At 34.6% G+C, this 25,114-nt stretch overlaps 2 long non-coding RNA genes and 1 other non-coding gene across 5 annotated transcripts; all 3 read left to right on the plus strand.

The window, feature by feature from the left end:
• The first annotated feature begins 4,752 nt into the window (after positions 1 to 4,752).
• Positions 4,753 to 4,859, plus strand: LOC118480774. Its single transcript, XR_004863751.1, has one exon. It is a non-coding gene; the product is annotated as a small nucleolar RNA R71 (small nucleolar RNA).
• Positions 4,860 to 9,817: 4,958 nt separating this feature from the next.
• LOC110866210 lies at positions 9,818 to 10,741 on the plus strand. The gene is made up of 3 exons (XR_002551225.2): positions 9,818 to 9,852; positions 10,052 to 10,072; positions 10,672 to 10,741. It is a non-coding gene; the product is annotated as an uncharacterized LOC110866210 (long non-coding RNA).
• A 1,236-nt stretch (positions 10,742 to 11,977) lies between these two features.
• Positions 11,978 to 14,794, plus strand: LOC110866211. Of its 3 annotated transcripts, none has more exons than XR_002551228.2 (3): positions 11,978 to 12,021; positions 12,405 to 12,511; positions 14,452 to 14,794. It is a non-coding gene; the product is annotated as an uncharacterized LOC110866211 (long non-coding RNA). The 3 variants fall into 3 exon arrangements; XR_002551226.2 differs by lacking the exon at positions 14,452 to 14,794 and adding an exon at positions 12,863 to 12,901 and having other exon boundaries at positions 12,405 to 12,506; XR_002551227.2 differs by lacking the exon at positions 14,452 to 14,794 and adding an exon at positions 12,863 to 12,896.
• Positions 14,795 to 25,114: the final 10,320 nt, after the last annotated feature.

Raw genomic sequence — 25,114 nt, forward strand, 5'->3', positions numbered from 1 at the left:
CAGATAGACAAGATGAATCACTTGGATCCGACTCGTGTGTTAGTATAACCTTTGATTATTTTCGCACTTTTGCACTTGTTTAAGAGATTATCTTAGTTATTGTAGTAGGCCCCTCTTTTGAAGGCGACGTTACCCTCAACCCAGTAGTTTGAGTCAGCAAGGATACAATCCTAAAGGGTCGGATTATTGAAAGATAATTAATTAAGTTATTAATGCAAATTATGGTAGGCCCCTCTTTTGGAGGTGACGTTACCCTCGGCTAAGTAGTCTGAGTCAGCAGGGATACAGTCCTAAATAGCCGGGTTATAGTATTAATAGTAGTTAACTTATGGGGGGATCAAAGAGTTTGGACCCCCGCCATCCAATACCTTTGGGTATTGAAGGAGGTCCTACTAAATTTGACCCAGGTCCCTTGCAGGAGCTCTAAACGCTGAACAAGAGCAAGACCCTTACCAAATCGTTCCCTTAACCCCCGACCAGGTAGCCAACATACCTCCATATAGACCGTGGAGATATGAATGGTGAAAATCTTTTATTTTATATAGACAGTAAAATAATGCCAAGACACCACGGACAAACGATAAGGAAGAATCACCTTCAACATAAGAAACTAGATATTAAAGTCATTAATACAAAACCAATTAAGAAGTACAAAAGATTAAAAATAAAAAGTATTATACTAAACACTTGTCTACACCAAGTGATGTAAGAGACTTAGGCAAACATGGCCTTGATTGTCAAGAACTCTTACGATCAATCTTGGATCCCGAGACGACTCACACACTCTATGATGGACAATGGATGATGGTGGTGGATGATGGTGTTGTGATGGTGGTGGGTGGCGGATGAAGTGTGAGAGAGGTGGTGTGCCAAGGGATGAGTTGCAATGGATCCAAGCACTCCTATTTATAGGCTGAACAGAAGCCTGGGCACGGCCCCGTGCCCGTCTGACACTATCTCTCTTCATTAATTGTAATTCGCAATTACAATTAATGCGCCTGCAGTACTTTGGGCACGCCCCCGTGTTCACTGGGCACGGCCCCGTGGTGAGCAATAGAAACTTTTATAGGTTTGTCTTTTATGCTGCTTCTTAGACACGGCCCCATGCTCACTGAGCACGGGGCGTGTTCAGTCTTCTGCCTTCTCTGTTTTGCTTGGGAGGATGCTGTCGAGGGGTCGGGCAGTCCACTTTTGTTCCCTTTCTTGTATTTATGTTAGATTTAGCTGTCTTTTTGCTTCTTTTGTTAATTTGAGCTCATTTAATCCTGAAAATACAAAAGGAAGACAAAAATACACTTTTTCCAACATTAGTACTTAAAAAGGGTTAGTTTTATGGCTCATTTGATGTAATTTATATGTTGCATTTTACACACATCAAATATCCCCACACTTGAATCTTTGCGTGTCCTCAAGCAAAACTCTTTAATATGTGGCTTACACTCCCAAATGGAATTGGTAGAAGAGAAGGTTTTGGGCTTGTCATAGAGTGTCGGGATTTTCCAAGATTGTTTAGGTTTTATTTTTATTTATTTACAATCCTATTCGTCATGATTTATTAAAAACTTTTCATAAGGTAAATTATTTATTAAGGCATAACATGCCTTTCTAAAATTTCATTTATATACAGGTTCACATACCTCACGGGGGTAATCACTCACACTCGGCCGAAGGTGTATTTTTAGTGAATCACTCGAGAGTGGCATGGAACTTATTTCTACCATAAGCTTGCCAAGCAATCAATCATCCTCCTTTTTAACTTTATACCTTTGTAAATATCAAGAGGACTTTTTGGGTGAAGGTTAGGCTTGGGCTAAATGTGGGTAGTTGGGTTAGTGGTTAGTAGAAAAGGGCGAAAGGCGTAAAAAGCGTCGGTTTTCGTAAAACATTTTGTTTTTGTGACTTTCTATTTTTAATGAAGTATTTATTCAAACAAGCTTTTATTTGAGGAGCTTTGTTTGTTTATTTCCAACTTCATTGTAAAATATATATATATATATTTATAGTCACACGAAAACCGAGCTTGTTACTAAAATAAAAGATAAAAATAAAAAGGGTTTTTGGTGGGTAAAAAGGGTTTTGGGTTAAGAAATGAAAAGGTTTAGGCTCAAAGGGGTTAACTAGGGGGAATTTTTGGGTAGGTGAAAAGAAAAATAAAAATAATGGTGTTGAAAGAAAAAGGGTTAGTCCTAATGCCTCCATCATTTACTTACTTGGGTTTAAGTTGGTAAGGACCGGGAATGAATTGTCGTGGCAAGTTCTAGAGTCGTAAGAACCAAGCGGTTATTCACACAAGAAACGAAAAATGAGCATTTAGCGTAAAGATGTATATTTGTATGCTCAATAAAGGCTCAAAACTCACTTTTGTGGGAATGGGTTATTATGTGATCAAGTATATATAATCAAATTTTAACTAAGCTTGTCATGCCGTTTCATAATTTTCTTATGTTGGTTCTTTTTATCACGACGCTATCGGTTGTAAACTTATAAAAATATATACTTGTTAGACTTAGAATTCCCAACTTAAACTTAGATAGCGGTTCCAATAGAGTTTTGTGTAAGGCTTGTTATTAGGACTTGCAAAATTCAAGGTTTTAGCATCCCCCCACACTTAAATTACACATTGTCCTCAATGTGTCCCAAAAATAAATTTTTAGGTTGATTGAATGTGTAAAATGGTGTTAAAAGCAAAATTTTAGGTTACTGGCAGTCTGGACACGGCCCCGTGGTGACCGGGTACGGCCCCGTGTTCAGGTGCCAGTAACAATAATTAAAGAAAAGAAACAGAAGCCTGGACACGGGGGCGTGTTCGGTGAACACGGCCCGTGTCCAGCTACCTGAACTGGGCATTTGTCTGCAGGATGTTCAGCACGGGTCGTGTTGGCTGGGCACGGCCCGTGCTGAGCTTACTGGAATGAAGAAATTGTTGTCGGATGGCCCTGTTTTCGTGCATGGGGCCATGTTTCTCGTTTCCCTTGTTATCCTTGACCACCATGAGTGTGTTTTATTCCTGCAAATTAAAACTAAAAGATTAAACTTAAACTAAGAATAGTTCCGCGGACTGCCTCCGTGGTGCGCCACGTTTATAAGGGTCCTTGGCTAGACCCAAGGCGAGGTTATATGCTTTCCGAGCGGGATGTTTCGCATCCCATGTTGCACTGTCAGAGAGAATCATCCAAACTCGAATCAATAACCTTCATGTAATTGACCGGGTCATCGTCCTCTTTTTTCTTCCCAACCCCGAACTTTACTTCATTATCCCCATATTTTAAAGTGAGTGTTCCGTCATTCATATCCACCACTGCTTGTGCGGTGGCGAGAAATGGTCTCCCTAATATGAGGGGGACTTCGGTGTCTTCTTCCATATCAAGTATGACAAAGTCGGCCGGGTAGACGAAATTGTTGACCTTGACTAGGAGATTTTCAATGACACCTTCTGGGAATTTGACGGATCGATCAGCAAGTTGTATACTCATTTTTGTAGGACTCGTTTTTCCTAGGCCGAGTCTTTTGAACATTGATGCGGGCATGAGATTAATGCTAGCCCCGAGGTCGGCTAGTGCATTACGAACGGGGGAGTCCCCGATCGAGCAAGGAATTGTGAAGCCTCCGGGATCAATTTTCTTTTAGGGGAGTTTGTTGAGTACGAGGGCGGAGCATTCTTCGCCTAAGTTAACTAATTGCAATGTTTCAATTTTCCTTTTATGAGTGAGGAAGTCCCTCATGAACTTAGAGTATTTAGGCATTTGGGTTAGGACGTTAATGAAAGGAATGTTGACATGCAATTGTTTTAGCAAACTTTCAAATTTTGCGAATTGGTCATTGGTCTTTTGACGGATTAACCTACCGGGGTATGGAACCGGAGGAGCCTTGGTGGGTTCTGGAGGTAGGGGAGTGACCTTCTCTTGCTATGGCGGAGATGTGACCTCCTCAATAGGTGCTGGCCCTCCTGCGGGACCCACGGTACGGTTCCGTAGAGTGATGAGATGAACTTGTGCCTTCGGGTTTGTCTCGGTATTACTTGGTAGCGCGCCTTGCGGTCTCTTGGAGAAATTTTGGGCTAGTTGATTTATTTGTTTTTCAATGTTTTGAATACTAGCTTGTTAATTTCTAAAATTTGATTCTAATTGTAGAAACCTATCCGAGTTTTTCTTTTCAGTGTCGGAGATGAGGCGAGATATAGTATCTTCAAGCCTTTCTTGTCCACCTTGTTGTTGAGGGAAATTTTGTGACTCATTTATTGGTTGTTGAAAGTTTGTTCGTTGGTTTACACTTTGTTGGTTACTACCATTGCCGGGTTCTCTCCAACCAAGGTTAGGGTGATTTCGCCATCCTTAGTTGTAGGAGCCCGTTGGAGGACCCGACGGCCTAGGTCTATTATCAATGTAGTTTACCGATTCTTGTTGATCGTCTGTTTCTTTCATACAACTCCAATTTTCATGTGGCCCACCACACCCTTCACAAGCCATAACCGAGACCGTTTTTGTTATTTCCAACTTTTTTATTTTTGAAGAAAGGGCCTCGATTTGGGCTTGTAAAGAAGTGCTTTCATCAACCTTATGGGCGCCCGGAGCAATAGATTTATTGCCTCGGGGAGTGTGCCACTGGAAATTGGTTTGAGCAATTTCCTCAATTTGATTATATATTTCATGTGGGCGGCGATTACCTAAAAGTCCCCCGGAGCTAGAGTCAAGTGTTTGCCTTGTGTGTGGCAACAACCCATTATAGAAAGTGGATAGTTGTTGCCATATCGCAAGGCCGTGATGTGGACACTTTCGCAATAGCTCCTTGAACCTTTCCCAAGTTTCATATAAGGATTCCCCGTCCTCTTGTGAATATGTGTTAATTTCAGTCATTAATTTAGCCGTTTTAGCGGGAGAGAAATACTTATATAGAAATTTTTGGGCTAGTTCATCCCAGGTGTTTACCGATCCAGCTGGGAGGGCGTTAAGCCAAGCTTTTGCTCGGTCTTTTAGTGAAAAAGGAACCATTCGGAGGTGGATAGCGTCATTTGATGCTCCATTGATCCGAAAGGTATCACATATTTCTAAGAAATTAGTAATATGTAGATGGGGATCCTCGTCCGCAAGCCCATGGAAGGTTGCAGAGTTTTGAAGCATCTGTATCAAATGCGGCCGAAGTTCGAAGTTATTGGCTTCAACATTCGGTGCATTGATAGCGGCGCCGAGATTACCTATGGTGGGTCGTAGATAATCCATGAGGGTACGTTGGTCCGCCATTGGGAGTGGTTTCCCCGAAACCTTCTCTTGGTTTTTAGCTTTTAATCTTTTTCTGAGAAAGCGTTCGGGTTCTTCTAGAGGTTCTTTTATGTCTTTATTAGAACTGGAGCTCATACACTACGTAGAGGTGGCGTCTGGTTCCAAGTCCTGCAACAAAAACAGAAAAGAATGTTGGTCAGAAGGTTCACCACGGCCCCGTGCTCAGTGAACACGGCCCGTGGTCGGAGTTACAGTGATTGTTTTCCGGACCCCTGTTACTGGAGAGTTGGACACGGCCCCGTGTTGCACCGACACGGCCCCGTGGTTAGCCTTCTGTAACTCAGAAAACTAAAAACTGCCAGTAACACTGCTGGGCACGACCCGTGTCCGACCAGGCACGGCACGGCCCGTGCTGAGCTCTGCAGAAGCTGAAAATTTAAGAAAATCCTAAAAAAAATAAAAAGAAAATAAAAAAAATGATTAGGCCGTTGATTCCTAACTTTCTTAAAATCCTTGTGTCCCCGGCAATGGCGCCAAAAACTTGATGCGTGCTAGTGTGTATATGTTTTAGGTATATATTTTAAGCCCTTTTTTACACTTTTTAGCTAAGTTTTAAATTTATAAAACACGATATTTACTAACACTACACACACATATGGGCAAGTGCACCCATCGTGGACGTAGTATAGTGTTGGTAAGATACCGAGGTCGTCCAAGGACACAAGAGCTTTTAGTACCGGTTTATCCTCAACGTCTAACCAAATCAAAATGTTAGAAAAGATTTTTAAAACTAAGAAAATAAAACTAACTAAATGCTGAAAAATAAAATAAAATAAAAATAAAAACAGATAGACAAGATGAATCACTTGGATCCGACTCGTGTGTTAGTATAACCTTTGATTATTTTCGCACTTTTGCACTGTTTAAGAGATTATCTTAGTTATTGTAGTAGGCCCCTCTTTTGAAGGCGAAGTTACCCTCAACCCAGTAGTTTGAGTCAGCAAGGATACAATCCTAAAGGGTCGGATTATTGAAAGATAATTAATTAAGTTATTAATGCAAATTATGGTAGGCCCCTCTTTTGGAGGTGACGTTACCCTCGGCTAAGTAGTCTGAGTCAGCAGGGATACAGTCCTAAATAGCCGGGTTATAGTATTAATAGTAGTTAACTTATGAGGGGATCAAAGAGTTTGAACCCCCGCCATCCAATACCTTTGGGTATTGAAGGAGGTCCTACTAAATTTGACCCAGGTCCCTTGCAGGACCTCTAAACGCTGAACAAGGGCAAGACCCTTACCAAACCGTTCCCTTAACCCCCGACCAGGTAGCCAACATACCTCCATATAGACCGTGGAGATATGAATGGTGAAAATCTTTTATTTTATATAGACAGTAAAATAATGCCAAGACACCACGGACAAACGATAAGGAAGAATCACCTTCAACATAAGAAACTAGTTATTAAAGTCATTAATACAAAACCAATTAAGAAGTGCAAAAGATTAAAAATAAAAAGTATTATACTAAACACTTGTCTTCACCAAGTGATGTAAGAGACTTAGGCAAACATGGCCTTGATTGTCAAGAACTCTTACGATCAATCTTGGATCCCGAGACGACTCACACACTCTATGATGGACAATGGATGATGGGGGTGGATGATGGTGTTGTGATGGTGGTGGGTGGTGGATGAAGTGTGAGAGAGGTGGTGTGCCAAGGGATGAGTTGCAATGGATCCAAGCACTCCTATTTATAGGCTGAACAGAAGCCTGGGCACGGCCTCGTGTCCGCTGGGCACGGCCCCGTGCCCGTCTGACACTATCTCTCTTCATTAATTGTAATTCGCAATTACAATTAATGCGCCTGCAGTACTTTGGGCACGCCCCCGTGTTCACTGGGCACGGCCCCGTGGTGAGCAATAGAAACTTCTACAGGTTTGTCTTTTCTGCTGCTTCTTAGGCACGGCCTCGTGCTCGCTGAGCACGGGGCGTGTTCAGTCTTCTGCCTTCTCTGTTTTGCTTGGGAGGATGCTGTCGAGGGGTCGGGCAGTCCACTTTTGTTCCCTTTCTTGTATTTATGTTAGATTTAGCTGTCTTTTTTGCTTCTTTTGTTAATTTGAGCTCATTTAATCCGGAAAATACAAAAGGAAGACAAAAATACACTTTTTCCAACATTAGTACTTAAAAAGAGTTAGTTTTATGCCTCATTTGATGTAATTTATATGTTGCATTTTACACACATCAATTAATTAGTATGTATAACAATCATTTTCAAATAGATTGTTTGTATTTTTAATATTAATGATTTAATTGGCATCACTTTTTTTCGAACCAAATTAAGATTAAGTTAAAACAGATCTTTAAAAATGAACTATCTTGTGAATATTTATAACAAGATCAAGCCCGAGAAACATAGAAAATAAGCAAACCACAAATCGAACCGAGTGTAATGAAAATTGAATTCTTGAATACCATAATATTATATGTTTCCCACACGTTTAATTCAAGTTTAATATTGTTGCGATTATTTCTATTTCACTATTAAGGTACGAGTTTAGTGATTGAATTCTTCGATCTTCAAGACATGGAAGATGAACGCGTAGAGCACAGACTTAGTGATTGAATTTGTCAATGGAAAACCTGAAATCACCCTAAAAGAATATGATGAGCTTAAGAAATTCGGGCTAGAAGATCTGCACCAACTACAAAGGGTAGACAAATTCCAAATACCGAGGTCGCGGAAAGTACTGCATGCTAAAGGATGCAACTACAAAAGGATACTAGAGCGACTTATAACTTTGGAGGAAGCGACCGTTTCTCTCAAGAAACCTTAAACGTCTTTGTACCGAAAGAAAATGAAATTCTGCTTAGTTATTAGGCATGTGCCCGCTTTGTTATCAATGACCTGTACTGAAATTTGTTATGGTTTTCTGATCTTTCTTCGTATCAACAATTATATGCTTATTTCATGATATCGAATTTTGGTTTATTTCGCGGTTATGTTCACCATATTATGCACACTACTATAAAGAAGATCTATTATGATGAAATGTACTATTCCTAAACGAAAATAAAACTCATATATACACATTTCAATTGCATCGTTTAGTGAGTAAGCTTGAACCCATAACCCTCTTACTATTGTTTCATAATTTTGGTTACTTTCACATTACATTATATGATATTTATTACACTTAATGTTTTACTCTACTACAACGTGTACACCTATTACCTACTCATATTGTACACCTGGCATTCATATATTACACACTAGCATATAAACCCATGTATCACACGGATTAAATATAAAAAAAAAACTTAGATTGAATAATATTTTAATTTATAAGTGTTACAAACCCGTGTATAAAATATCAACAAAATATAAATCATACTTCTACATAATCCAGATCACATACATAGTTTAAAAAGTGTACTAATAGTATAATCTAATTATTGTGTTTTTCTAATTTTTATTAAAGCAAGGATGGTTTAGTAAAAAAGATCTGATTATTGTATTTTTATTTTACGATAATATTTAACAAAGTACATTGTAGTTATCAAATAATATTAATTAAATAGTGCATCCTAATGTGGTTATTAACATATTTGATTTTAATTTATTATATTAGTAAGAATAAGGATTAAAAAATATTTTAAAATATTGTAAGGTTGAAGGACAGAGTCACACGTGACAATAATCCTATATTAAAAGTTAAATTAGATTTGATGTTTTGTTTGTAACTTTACCATTTTTGTCAATAATTAATAGTTTGAATCATTTGGTTTTAGAAATATATGTGGTTAATCTTAATGAGGTGTTATATTAACAAATAAGTTATAATTAAATTGGAGATATTAAAAATAATAATAATAATAATAATAATAATAATAATAACAATAACAATAATAATAATAATAATAATAGTTTTATTATAGATAAAAATAAACTAACGATCAAAGGCTTTTGGTAAAGGATATTCATATATATATATATATATATATATATATATATATATATATATATATATATATATATATATATAAATGAGATGTGATTTGGGCTAGGTGGCATTGGATTTGGGACATTTTTGCTGATGTGGCAACTTATATTTTTGAGTTTAGGAGGGAATTCTCAAATACCTTCATCATTCACGATTTTAACAAAAAAGTGGCGTGATCCGGCTGTGATTCGGGTCACCCAATATTAAAAAACGGATCCTATATATCATCTTTACCAGACCACCATATCTCATAACCTCACTTTTCACAAACCCTACATACCATTTCCTAAATCTGCTTCTTCGTTTTTCAGAGATTCATCGTCCTTAGGTATGTTATTATGCCATTCCTTCTTTGTTTTCGTATTGTTAATCTAATACATCTTTGATTTTTTTCGATTTCATCAACTATCTTACATATTCAGATGAGATTCATAAGGACGACAATGTTTTGATGCTTTCTTCATCTTCATGTAAATGCAATTTGTTTCATGTTTCCAGATTTGAAGAGATCGATTTGTTTGCTGTTTAATAATGATTTACGATGTGTTTTGTCATATCTAGGGTTTGCTTGTGGTCTTTCGTATCCATCAAAACCCTAATCGACCGGAGAAATCGTCAAAAGTTCTTCACAATATGGTTAGTTTCTTCTCTCAATTTTGTTATTCAATCATCTTTCATCCACATTCAATTTTACAAACCCTAAAGCTCATCTACGGTTTCATCTGTAATTAGATCTTATACTGTTTATTTATGTTATTAGATCTTATAGGAACTTTTTTTTTGTTCAAAACCCATTCGGCAGATCTTAATCATTTTCGTTGTTATTTGTTTGTAGATCGTTCCACATAATTTGCAGGTATGTAATTTATATTAGATTGTTATTTATTGTAAATGTTTAATGTGAATTTTTGATGATTTTTATGTTTTTTTTTTGTTGATCGAACCTGTTATATGTAAGTTTAATCAACAATCTATAAAAAATTTGTTCTTCATCTCCTTCTCCGCAGATGCTTATTGTTTGATTTTTTTTTCGTTGTTTGTTGATGATGATTTTGCATTATCCGATTCCAATCATATGAAATGATATTTTGTTGATGTTTTGATTTTGTTCTCATGTTACTCATATTTTTATTTACAGTCTTTTAGTTTGTTGTTGATGATGATATGTTTTGATTGTGTCCGATGTTTTTTGATTGTGTTGATGAAGATTTACAGTGGTCTGATATTTTTTCATCCGGTATAATGTTTTTGTATTCGGAATATTGATTTTGTTTCTAAAAAATAAATATTTTTATTTTTTTTAAACCGTTTCTTTTTATTTTTGGATTTGGAAGTTTCTCAATTGATTAAATTATCTTTTAAAGCTTATTGATTGTTGATTTAGGAATATTGATTGTTTTTCTATAAATACTTTACCGTTTTATTTTTTTAAAAACCTTGATATATATTTTTCAGATATGCATCCCTTGCACAACAGTCCTTCATTTTTAAAGCTTATTGATGAAGATGACCCGATATTTTTGGTACGTTTATGTGTATTCTAATTACTAATCATATTTTAAGTAAACTGATATTTATCTTTTTTTTATTTTGTTTTAAACTTATAGCAAATAAATGGTGATTTATATTTAGTATGATAATTTATGGCATTGGATGTTAGTGATATAATTTTCAGAATTCAAATTTTAAATTTTAAATTTTGAGGTTTCTATTTTAAATTTTAAATTTAAAATTTTGAGCAATTTTAAATTTCGTTAGTGATTTATTTTTAGTATGATAATTTTGCGGAATTAAGGTTTCTGTTTCTATAAATAAATGGTGTTACGTTTTTTGAAACCTCAAATTTAAAACAACGCTCCTTCGTTATTAAAGTCGATTGAGGACTATGATCCTATATTTTTCGAATTGTTCGTCGACCAAAAATAGGTTAGTTCAGTTTTGTTGGTGTTGTTTGTTTTTTGATATGTATAGTCTTTCTTTTTTATTTTTGTCTTTAGGTGTTAATATGAAATTTTATGTGATTATCTTTTGAAGTTCTTATGGTTTGTTTTGTGAGTTATAATTTTTTGTATTTAGTTATGATTTTTGTACTTAGTTAATTGTTAATTCTTTAAAGATGTCTTTAATTTCTTTTTAAAGTTGTTTTTGTTTCTATAAATAGATTAGTGTTGTTAAAGATGATTTTTGTATTCGAAATTATGATTCGGTTTATGTAAATAGACTTTGTTTCTATAAATAGATTACCGTTATATATTTTTTTAAAACAGTGGTTACTTCCATTGCAGTTATGGATCATGAAAACAACGCTCCTTCGTTGTTAAAGTTGATTGGGGACTATGATCCTATATTTTTGTTATGTTTCTTAAGTTTTCAGTTTTGTGCACACAATAAGTTATTGCAACTTATATGTTTTTTTTTTTCGATTGATAGGAAATACCATATGATTTTGCAACCTTCTTGTGGTGAGAACAACTTTCATATGTTAATGTCTTAAAATTATTGATGATGATTTATCGTGAGTCATTGAGTTATAATTTTTGTATTTAGTTAGTTGTTAATTCTTTAAAGATGCCTTTGATTTCAATTTTAAAGTTGTTTTTGTTTCTATAAACAGATTACTGTTGTTAAAGATTATTTTTGTATTCGGAATTATGATTCGGTTTCTGTAAATAGACTTTGTTTCTATAAATATATTACCATTATATATTTTTTAAAACAATGGTTACTTCCTTTGCAGTTATGGATCCTAAAAACAACTCTCATTCGTTGTTAAAGTTGATTGAGGAATATGATCCTATATTTTTGGTATGGTTCCTTAGTGATTTGATTTTTAAATTTTAAATTTTGAAATCAATCATTATTTTAAATTTAAATTTGAAAGTTGTCCATTAATGTGTTTGATTTTAAATTTCGAATCTGTAAATTGAATTTAAATTTGAAAGGTTAGACTTTCCTAATAAGTTTGCTTGATTTACGGGATTGGATATTAGTGATTTGATTTTCAGATTTTAAATTTTAAATTTTAAATTTTGAAGTCAATCATTATTTTAAATTTAAATTTTGAAGTAAACCATTATTGTGTTTGATTTTAAATTTTTGAATGCTTTGAAATCCTGATGTTTTTTTATGAGAAGCTTTGACTATATTATTTGTAATTTTAGGGATGTGCTTTTATTTTGATTCATTAGGTGTTTATTTTGGATGGTCCGGAGTTTTTGGCTGCAACTATGTTGGACAGAGATATGCTTGCTATTGCTGTAAATTGGTATCATGTCGGTTGGTTTTGCTTGGTAAGGTTAGACTTTCCTAATAAGTTTGCTTGATTTACGGGATTAGATATTAGTGATTTGATTTTCAGATTTTAAATTTTAAATTTTGAAGTTAATCATTATTCTAAATTTAAATTTTGAAATAAACCATTATTATGTTTGATTTTAAATTTTCAATTTCGAAGTCAATTATTATGTTAAATTTAAATTTGAAAGTTTGCCATTAATGTGTTTGATTTTAAATTTTGAATCTGTAAATTGAATTTAAATTTGAAAAGTTAGTCTTTCCTAATAAGTTTGCTTGATTTACGAGATTGGATATTAGTATACTTTGTTTATTGGGTTTTAACTAATAATTTGATTGACTCGGTTGTTAGATTTGTGACGATGCGTCGGACAAACAACATTGGAAAATATACAGCCTTGAGCCTTGGTAAGTTAACACATTAGTTAAGGTTATGATGTTTTTTCATGGCACCGACACATTATTAGGTTAGTGATATTAAAATTTGTGCCTTGAGAAATTTTGTATATTGATTGATGTTTGAAATTGATTGTGAGGTCTTTGATTGTGCATTGTATTGCTGATTGATGTATGAGATTTTGTTGATTGGCATAAGGTATTAGATAAGATGTGTTTGAAGTTGTGAAGATGAATAAGTGAGACATGTGTAGTAGATATTAGTGAGTGCACAACACATTAGTTAGGGTTTTGAATTATTGCTACAGGTTAGTGATGTTAGAGATTGTGTTATGAGAAATGTGTAGATTGAATTATGTCTGTGTTTGATTGTGACACCTTTGATTGTGCATGAAATTGCTGGTTATATGAGATTTTGTTGATTGTAGACAAATAAGTTTGAACAGAACTTATTAGATTTGAAAGTTTGCCATTAATGTGTTTGATTTTAAATTTCGAAACTGTAAATTGAATTTAAATTTGAAAGGTTAGACTTTCCTAATAAGTTTGCTTGATTTACGGGATTGGATATTAGTGATTTGATTTTCAGATTTTAAATTTTAAATTTTGAAGTCAATCATTATTTTAAATTTAAATTTTGAAGTAATGGCAATCTGAGTCTGATTTTTTTCGTGATTAATATCCGCTTGAGTAACCCAATCTGAGTCTGATTTTTTTCGTTAACGATTCTGGTAAACTTTCCCGATTTGGGTTTTCTGCAAGGCTAATCATCTAAATTAATTTGTTATTTTTATGGTTTACCATTGCATAAGTTAGTATAATTTGTTGACAAAGTTTTGTTTTGTAGGATAGTAGTCATAAATTGAGTAATATTCAAGGTTTATGTGTTTTTATTTTGATTCATTAAATAAGATGTGTTTGAGTAATATTCAAGGTTTATGTATATATGAGATTTTGTTGATTGGCATAAGGTGTTAGATAAGATGTGTTTGAAGTTGTGAAGATGAATAAGTGAGACATGTGTAGCGATATTAGTGAGTGCACAACACATTAGTTAGGGTTTTGAATTATTGCTACAGGTTAGTGATGTTAGAGATTGTGTTTTGAGAAATGTGGAGATTGAATTATGTTTGTGTTTGATTGTGACACCTTTGATTGTGCATGAAATTGCTGGTTATATGAGATTTTGTTGATTGTAGACAAATAAGTTTGAACAATTAGATTCACATTTAAGTATAAAAAATGAGAGGTTGTTATAATCTGAATTATATTCTGAACGAAAAACTGAAAGGAAAAGGAAAAAAGAATAATTTAACACAGAGAAAAGAGGATAGAGAGAGAGTTGCCACATTTTTGAAACCAAAAATATAAGGTAACCATGCTTCTAAAATCTACTATACTTTTTAATAATATTTTGTGGAAAATGGACTATATTGGGTAGGTAGTCAAACATGGTTTTTAGGGTCAAAACGGCTGTGTTGGGTTGACTCGGGACACTTTTATGAAAAACTTGATGTTTCTGACCTTAATAAACCATTTTTGTAGATGACCAATGTATATCTCTATTTGAGGAATTCTCCAAAGATCCAGAGCCGATTGTTTCATAGAGCTGTGAAGTTGCGTTACACATACTGGATTTTGAACGATCCGACAAACCATTCGAGGTACTTGGAAGATTAAGTCTCTTATCTAGGTGGTTGTTACAGGTTTAGGATGTTAAATGATTTTGGATGTACTCTGCGATGTCGATGATGCAGAGATGTTGGTGAAGCTCAGGTTAACAACTTTATGTGTATATTTTAATGAATAAAGTTTTTGTTGTTTATATTTTCTAATTTAAACTTTTAATTAACTTCTAAATTTAATTAAATGAGTTTGTTTTGCAGGTTCGAATAACTTCATGTGTATATTTTATTATAAAAAATAAAAGTTTTTTTTTGTTTCATGGGTCGTTCAGAGAGGCAAGTTTCTGCCTCCGGTTCTTGCCCGAAGTTTCTGACCTTACTCGCAACCCATTGACTACAACTTTCAATTCAAAACAATTATAAAAAAATTACGTTTGAAAACATGTATTTTATTTAATGACATAACTCGATTAATATAAAGTAAATTTTTCTACCCGCGAAGTTCGCGGGTGATAACCTAGTTAAATACAAACATATTAAAAAAATATATAATAACCCTTAATCGTATGTTATAGAATCGAAGATAAGCTTGACATCTAATATGTAAAATCGGTATATTCAAGAGATAAAGTAATTCTTATATTTTTATTTCTATATGATGTAATATAATTTATCAACCCAGGCATCATGATATATCAATTTCTTTTGAGGGAGAGGAAGTTTATGTAGAATCATTTATTAAGGTGGATAATGGTTCTTATATTAATTTTATTACTATTATTATTATTATTATTATTATTATTATTATTATTATTATTTATTATGGTTATGTTAGGATAAGAAATTGCCACATGGCATTTTGGTGACAATATTGATGGAGAGAATGCCATATGACATTAAACTGGTTCTTTTATTAGTATTAGATTATTAGCATGTTTTGATAATGTACAACACCAACGAAGCGATTGGCCAAACACAACAGCCAAACACTGTGTAGTCCCACTGCAACACGCGAGTAGTTTTATTAAGACTAAGTGAAGGACGGTTTAAAAAACATTTATTGAACATGTACACTAGCATAAATATAAATCTATGTTCTTGAACATTAAACACAATGAAAATTGAAAAGGCATAAATCTATGTTCTTGAACATTAAACACAATGAAAATTGAAAAGGCAAAGATAACCTTGAGCCCACAAACATAAACCTACAAACAGAAACAACACACCAAAACAAGAAGCAAAGTAAACACAACTAGAAAACATCTTCGCGATAACAAAAAACAAACATCATTAAAAGACCCTACTCAAGACACTTTGAAAAGATGTATCAAAACCAAACACCACACCAACAGCTTGACATCCCACCAACCAAAAATATAGTAGAGAGGACCACCATCAAACCCATCTAGAACACCCCATAGATAAACGCCTTCGCCTAGCTAGCCTCCATACAAGACAAACAACACCATAAGGAATTTAACTTGATGAGGTGCAAAGCTGGACCAAACAGTAAAGACCGGTATCATGTGACACCACCAATATACTATTTTCTTGGTGTTATATAGTATGCAATACTTGTTTTCATGTGATATTTGCGTATTCGATAATCGAATGAGCGTGATTCATTGAACATTTTCAAATAGTGATACCAGTCAAAGAAATCTTGAAGTTGTTACTACTTATAAAGTGACTTAAACAATTTCATGGTCATGACTCTTGAGTGTCAATTTCTCATTTGAATTGATGCATTTCACCTTATCATGGCATCACTTTTTGTAGTTGACTACTTTATTGTGGCTATAAACTCTCTTTAAAGTTTAAATAGTGCCATCACTTCATATTCTTTTGGTGAATTGTTTTTACTAGAATTATAAAAAATTAGTTGATCGTAACTTACATTTTCCATAATCTATGTTGTAAATTAACATTTTTGATTGTAACTAGGTAGAAATTAAAGTAAGGTTAATTTACATTTAAACTTAAACTATCAGTGTTAACAATGACTTCATAACTTTTTTCTGCTCTTTATGTCGGCAAAAAAAGATTCGCATGCTAAAAGCATACTATTTTTTTATGAAGCATTCAATCTTAAGTAAAAAATAAAATACTCAAATACATTCATCAAATCGGGCCAAATCAAAACCATTCACATGTGAAACCATAATTTTTACTCATAAAACAAATCACAAATGATAAAACAATAATACGATATATTTGACTTAGTTAGTAGGATAGAAACATATTATTTTCGTCATTATGTCTTTTTATAGCGATTTATTGTATCTTTTTCCTCGGCATTATGTTCTATTACTAGGAATTGTGGTATGTTTTGGTTGATATTGCGTTATATAGTTCAACAAGGAAACCCCCCCCCCCAACCCCCCCCCCCCCCCCCCAGTTGTGAGAACTTGAAAACTTCAATGGAAATCCTACTTCCGGTGCATTTTTTAACCAAATATTAAACAAACTTAACATAGATGAATATCTAATTAAGATATCTGTAAAAAAAATGTCGAACATGCATTTATTGATCATTTAGACTAGTGTATTTTTTTTAAAAAGCATATAAAGTCAAATTTTGCGCGGGTTACACTTATGTAATTTTGTTTTACACTAATATAAATTCTCGCATACGATTTATTTTTTGAAAAAGTTACATAATTTTATAATATTTTGGCAAAAAAAGATTTAATTTTTTAATGGACTTCTCACGGTTTTAACGCCTCAAGGTTAAAGCTATGTTTTCCTTAAACATGATAAATGATGAAACGCTTTTGCTAACAAGCAAAATGTAAAATTTTAGGGTGATGGAAAGTTAAGATAACTAAATGTAAAGTGTATATATACGATGGACGGTTTCGGGGCCGTTTTGACTAGGCAGTTACTTTTGGGGCCACTGGAATGATGATATTGCATTCTTTGCATTGCCGATGTGTCACACCCCGACCACGTAAAACAACAAAACGTGGCGGAAACGTCGGGGAGTGTTGTAACAGAATCATTGTTTCACAACCATGGATTAAATAGTTTTGTTTTATTGAATTATTGAATTCAATGTTTTGGTACAATTTAGAATAATACAAATAATTGTTTCTCAGTTTTAAGTCACTAAGGCACGAGTCCATCCTACGTTTAGCATGCATCATCAATCATCACATAGTAGTACCTGAAACATATATGAAAATAGACACGTCAGCATAAAAATGCCTGTGAGTAACATAGGATTTTGTGTATTAGATTCATGGCTTTAGATAATATGAGAAAAGGTTTTATGTTTTTCAAAATAGCCATGAATCTAATGTAAAAGTTTTGTTTCTGAAAATGTGTCGTTTTGGAAAACGGGTTTATAGTATAGACAAAAATATACTTTGGTTTTGAAAAGTTTGTACAAATAGTATATCATAATATACTTTAGTTTTGAAATAGTTAAATGGATAGTATATCAAAATATACTTTAGTAATTAAAATAATAGTTTCGGTAGTATATCTCAAGTATACTTTGGTTTCAGAATAAAAGTATTGGTAGTATATCAAATTATACTTTGGTTTGTAAATAGCATATCAACTATGCTTTGGTTAAAAGTAGCATATCAACTATGCTTTAGATAGTATATCAAAATATACTTTAGTTTAAAATAACAAAGTTGGTAGTATATCAAACTATACTTTGGAAAATAGTAGCATATCAAACTATGCTTTGGATAGTATATCAAAATATACTTTAGTTTAAAATAACAAAGTAGGTAGTATATCAAACTATACTTTGGAAAATAGTAGCATATCAAACTATGCTTTGGATAGTATATCAAAATATACTTTAGTTTAAAATAACAAAGTATGTTAAAACATATGTTGGATTTTGTACTTAGTATATCAAAATATACTTTGGTAGATCACATTTGAGAGCACATCAAACTGTACTTTTGTAGTATATCAACATATACAAAGAGAGTGTGATTTGGTATTCAACAAAGCCTTAGTGTATCAAACTACACTTTGGAGACTATAGAAACACCACAAAGGCAATTTCTATTTGGTTAAAATTTGGTTTCTGACATTCCATACAACAGAAATGGGGTGTCTAGTCCTATAGCGCTATATCATACTACCAATCGGCTGGGTGAATGTATAAAAATGGTACAATCCAACAATTTGTTTATTAAGTTTTGGAAAATCAGTGTTTTAACCATAGGTAATTGTTTAATTTGTCAAAAGAATATGTACTAAGCATGTGTAATCATATAGTTTAAAATCAGGAAAATAACAGATAGGCATATATGTTTCACCCCAAAACAATTGAAAACAGTAAAAGAGGGGACTATGTACTCACTTGAGATTGCGAGTATCCTTGATTAAGTGTCCTAACAAAGCTTGGGAAATCAAGGAATCAAGTGGCACCTAGTATGGATCACTATGTTAAACAATCGGATCCTAAATCGGAAGATAGGATAGAATGAAGTTCTATAAATCAAATGAGTATTGCAACTCATATGGCATGATTTAATAGACTTAACATTCTGATTTGGAAGTTTACCTAAGTGCTTTTGACCCGTTTCGACCCATTATGGTAGTATAAGCCACTATAATGCATCGTTTGCGTAAAACTAGGTTCGGATGGTTAACTATGTGCTATGTCAAGTCTTACATGCCCAATTATCCCTAAACATGTTACTAATTCAGATTATATGTCAAAAATATGTTCACATAATCAAAATACGGATTTTAGCTTCAAAAGGGCATTTTGGTCATTTCCTATGGGCATACAAGCTAACTAGCATACGACTAACCAATCCTATGTGATCATAAGGTATAACCTCAGTGGTTATTCCCTATACAACTATGATCACTAACTAAGCTTGGTCGGATCCTAAAGATCGACCAAACGGGTCGGGTTCGGAAGTATAAGCGGTTGTTTAGACCGCTTACCTTACGACCCTAAACAAGCACAAACTAATAGTGTCGAGTTAGACATGTCAAAACATGTTTAACCTACTGATTTGGTATCAAAACAAAGCGTTTTGATACCCTAAAGTAGTTCCGTTGCAAAATGCGTGCTAAAACGCATTTTGACCGAAACTTTGACTCGACACTACAACTAGATAACGTGGTAATCAGCGGTTATAATCGCGAAGGATTATAACTATCGTGATTACAATCACGTTTCAAAGTTCAATTGAACTTTGACTTGACCAATTGATGGTCAAAACCGAAAGTCAAACTGTTGGCCAAACTGTTTGACTTTCTGCACTACATAAGGAAAAAGCAAGAAAAAGAATGAAAGAAGCTCACTTAAGGTCCTTTCTATCTTTTCTACAAGAAGACAAAGTCCCAATAAGCTTAGAAGAGAGCTCCAAAGCAGATTTAGAGAAGATAAGAGAGGAATGAGCAAGGAATGAAGTGAACTTGGATGGCTATTTATAGTGTTCATGAATTCACAAGATCATGACACTTGTTTTGCTTAGTCATTAAGCATGAAATCCTAGCCATACATTTGTTTGATGCAGGTGCAAAGCCTTGGAGAGGTGGTAACTTGGTTACCACACAAAGAAATTGCAAGATTGGCCCCTGAATTTACAAACTGTTGCTGAAAACACACTTTCTGCCCAGATGTGGCACTCGCGTAGCGCGACGGCATAGGCAGGAGGGCTCGCGCTACGCTACGGTGTGTCTGATTCAGCAAAGTTTCAAAAATGGAAGAAATGGTCCATGCACGCGTTTAAAGCCTTTTTCGATGCGTTTAAACCTCGTTAACCTCATTTCAAGGCTCTAAAATGAAGTTAAAGTATAGGGGACTCAAAACATGCTCAAAAATATCTCGGATGTCGGTTCGTTTGGTCGTACGATCGCGTTGTTCGGTTAATTACGACGGAACTCAAACGGATGCGAAAACGAACCAAATTAAGCGACGAATGGAATTTTTTTGCACGCCGATCACTAAAATAAAAATATTTTAGTGTGTACAAAAATTTTGGATGTCCAGATGTGTCCAGAACGTAAGATATGCGCGAAAATGCAAATTTACGCCGTTTTTGACACTTTTAGTCCCTGAAAGATCACATAAGCATGTTTTCGCACACCGAACCACTCAAAGCTTGTTTCTAAGCTATGATTAGGTTATATATGGTATGTTTAACTTATGATCAAGTTCCGGACTGTTCGACACCATACGAATCGGTATAGTTTCGTAGTTTGACGCAAATAGTCCCTGCGATCGAATAAACTTGTTTTTGCCATACCAAACCTTTCAAAACTTATTTCTAAGTTATGTAAAGGTCATTTAAGGTATGTTAAGCCTATTTCACTATTCCGGAGTGTTTGTCGCGCTAAACTGATTACGTTTACGCACCAGTGCGCATATAACTTTCCAGAAAGCGATTTAAAGCTCGGAATTGAACAAGAATTGATATGTGCAAAGGATACACATATTTATACAAATCCCAGGTATGAAACACAATGTTTCATAGGTTTGGCATTTGTTTGGTGTTCGTGGTGACACAGGTGTCACAGTCTCCCCTACTTTAGGAAATTTCGTCCCGAAATTTAATTCTAGAGGAAACTTGTGAAGACAACTGTGATCGTTTCGCTTTCAAGTGAATCCTTAGTTTCCAAAGTAGAACTCTAGGTCACGTTTGGATTCTTAGCGAATCTGTTAACTGCCAAAATGTCGTTGTTGTAGTACCGAAAACATGGGGTTTTGAGCAACGGATAGGAGAATGTTTCCTATGAAGACTATTATAGGAAACTTGTGTGTGCTCGAAATCAGAGTCGGAGAATGCAAAATAAGATTGACATTGGTCAAGGTCCAGGACTTCTAGCAATTTAAATAACGCTACTTTCGCAATGTAATAAGGAACACTTATATATAGGAAGTACCAGCGGCGTATCCACCATGCCCTTTTTACATTGTTCCCGTCTCGTTATTCTTATCACTATAGGTCTTAACACATGACAAAACTTGCTGTGGTTTCTGTGCACTGAATTCCATAATTACGTATGCATCCATAATTACGTAATTCCTTGCACAGTCCGCGCAGTTCATCTCATAATGTGTAGGGTAAAATCAATCGAATAACCATGAAATGACTTGACTAGACCACCAAAGGATCTTTTTAATTAGATCAATGAACGATCCTTTTAACCAGATCAACACATGATCTTCCTTAACTAGACCGTTGTATGATCTCTTTAAATAGACCACTTAAGGGATCTTTATAACTCGGAACCAAATAATCGTTTTGAATCAGCACTTTGGAATCCAAGGTTCTTACTATTTGCATAGAAGCCCCTTAAGGATTTAAGACAGTACTTTGAGTATCCTTCAGAGAATCTAACATATGAAAATACGGAAGATTCCACCAGGACTTAGATAACGAGCTTTGGAGTTACACATAAACATAAAATCACCAAATTGTGTATTCGTTAATTTAGTTATTAGCTCGTTTGTGAATTTGAAGTACACTAGAAATCCAATCACGGACTTCAATTAGTACTTTAAAATATCCTCAAGAATCTAACTATGAAGATAGGAATATCTTATAAGGATTTGGAATTTGTTTATGTCGTTTTATAACATTCGTATTAGGATAAATAAAGAATCCAATTAAGGACTTACGATAGCACCTTTATCAAATCAAAGATTTGAAATGGTACTTCAAGTATCTGATTAAGGATTGCACCTGTACTTTGTTTCTTAAAAGAAACTAGTACTTAGGATTTTTGGGGAGATCACAAATGATCATAGAATGAAGGAACCACAAGAGTAGTTTGTTCTGGAAAGAACATGGTTCATTGGTGTTGATATTGTAGGGGTATGCCAACATACAATCGGATCAGTTTTGGAAATAAAATTGGAATAACCATTTTATTTATAATAACTGAATTGTCTCAAATGTCAAAAGATAACAACAAAGGAAATACAAAAGACTAGTTGTTCATTGCTGCGTTGTCATTCGCGTTTGCCTCGTTTATGTTAAATACTCGTCCGCGTGCTGGATTTGTATTAACAAGTCTTGGGCAATTGTTCCTGTAGTGAGTAAGATCACCACAGTTATAACACGATCCAGGAGGAAAGTGTGCTCGAACAACAGCAGGATTTGCAACATTTTGGTTTTGGATAACATGGCGACATGTATTGACCAAATGTCCCAATCGCCCGCAGTGGGTACACTTCTGACACGGTGTCTGATTCACATGATGACGGTTGCATTTGTTGCACAAGGGTGCAGTACCAATATAGTTCTTCCTAGCACGAGGCTGTGCTGGCTGATTTGGTGCAACCTGATCATTCTGAGCGACTACTGCGAAGTTTTGTGAAGCCTTACGCTTCTTCGACTTCTTAGAGGACTCGGTCTGTTTATCCTTTGGTTTATCTTGTGCTGTCTTGTCAGATGGTCTTGGATCGCCTTTTCGGAAAAGCTTACCCTTCCTGATTTGAGATTCAGTCAGGGTGGCAGATAGTTCAATGGCTTGTCTGACGGTAGTAGGGTTGCTACTAGTAACAATATCCTGAACTGGGTCAGGAAGACCATCGATGTATCTTTCAATCGCCTTATCCAAGGGCGTAACCATGGTAGGACATAACAGACTCAATTCCTCGTAACAATCAGTATAGGCTCGATGTTCACCGCTGTCTTGTTTGAGATCATCAAATTCCCGTTCTAAAGCCCTAAGCTCATGACGAGGACAGAATTCCTTCATCATTAGAGCCCGAAGCTCTTCCCAGGTTTGTGCCATTGCTACATCGGCACCTCGATCCCTCATTATGCCATTCCACCATGTGAGTGCTCTTTTCTGGAATACACTTGACGCAAACTCAACTTTTCGCTCGTTTGGGCATTGTACATGACGAAACGTGCTTTCGAGACTCTCAAACCACTGTAGGAGCCCCGTGGCCCCTTCAGACCCAGTAAATGTGAGTGGCTTAGCTGAGTTGAATGTTTTAAAGGTGCACTGAACATTGTTATTGTTATTGTTTGCCTGATTTATCTGGGCGATAAGGTTCGGGAGTACAGCAGCGAATTGCTGAGCGATTAAGGCTGCCAAGGCGGCATCCTGAGCTGGATCACGTCGAGGAGGCATATTCTAAAAGAGCAAAGAAACACGAGGGAAAAACAAGTGAGATGTCATTGGATATTCAAAACTGGATGTTAAGAATATCGACAAGGCATAAGGATTGTGACCATTTGTTCGTTACTTAAAACAAACAAACGACACTGTGACAAATCAAAGTAAATGGGTCAACGTAATGTATCACTGAAGACATGCTCGCCTATAAGTGAACACTCACCCCAAGAGTTCCCAGGTAAGAGTGACTGGTCCGATACTGCGGATTTGTACGAACACTCTAGCCTTAGACAGAAAACTCAGGGTACAGGCATTCACTCTTCCAGTTTGCATGTGTTCACATTATTTAGACCCAAACTTTGACGGGATTTTGAAAACTCAAAAGGCACAAAGCTAAAGATGAATCAAACTGGAAGGGTTCAAAACCTAGTAATCAATCATCCAAGGATAGATGATTAATTTTCGAAACGGATTTGTTATTGTGTTTTCGTTGTGGTTATCACCTAAGGATAGGTGACGTGTATTGTTTTAAGACTAAATACAAGATAACTTGTGATAGGGTCCTAGGAAGGTTATAGTCTAGGTCAAAGCATTACTAATAACCTAATTCCCTATAACCATTGGCTCTGATACCAACTTTTCTGTCACACCCCGACCACGTAAAACAACAAAACGTGGCGGAAACGTCGGGGAGTGTTGTAACAGAATCATTGTTTCACAACCATGGATTAAATAGTTTTGTTTTATTGAATTATTGAATTCAATGTTTTGGTACAATTTAGAATAATACAAATAATTGTTTCTCAGTTTTAAGTCACTAAGGCACGAGTCCATCCTACGTTTAGCATGCATCATCAATCATCACATAGTAGTACCTGAAACATATATGAAAATAGACACGTCAGCATAAAAATGCCTGTGAGTAACATAGGATTTTGTGTATTAGATTCATGGCTTTAGATAATATGAGAAAAGGTTTTATGTTTTTCAAAATAGCCATGAATCTAATGTAAAAGTTTTGTTTCTGAAAATGTGTCGTTTTGGAAAACGGGTTTATAGTATAGACAAAAATATACTTTGGTTTTGAAAAGTTTGTACAAATAGTATATCATAGTATACTTTAGTTTTGAAATAGTTAAATAGATAGTATATCAAAATATACTTTAGTAATTAAAATAATAGTTTCGGTAGTATATCTCAAGTATACTTTGGTTTCAGAATAAAAGTATTGGTAGTATATCAAATTATACTTTGGTTTGTAAATAGCATATCAACTATGCTTTGGTTAAAAGTAGCATATCAACTATGCTTTAGATAGTATATCAAAATATACTTTAGTTTAAAATAACAAAGTTGGTAGTATATCAAACTATACTTTGGAAAATAGTAGCATATCAAACTATGCTTTGGATAGTATATCAAAATATACTTTAGTTTAAAATAACAAAGTAGGTAGTATATCAAACTATACTTTGGAAAATAGTAGCATATCAAACTATGCTTTGGATAGTATATCA

Source organism: Helianthus annuus, chromosome 7, assembly GCF_002127325.2.
Source record: "Helianthus annuus cultivar XRQ/B chromosome 7, HanXRQr2.0-SUNRISE, whole genome shotgun sequence".
NCBI classification, from domain to species: domain Eukaryota; kingdom Viridiplantae; phylum Streptophyta; class Magnoliopsida; order Asterales; family Asteraceae; genus Helianthus; species Helianthus annuus.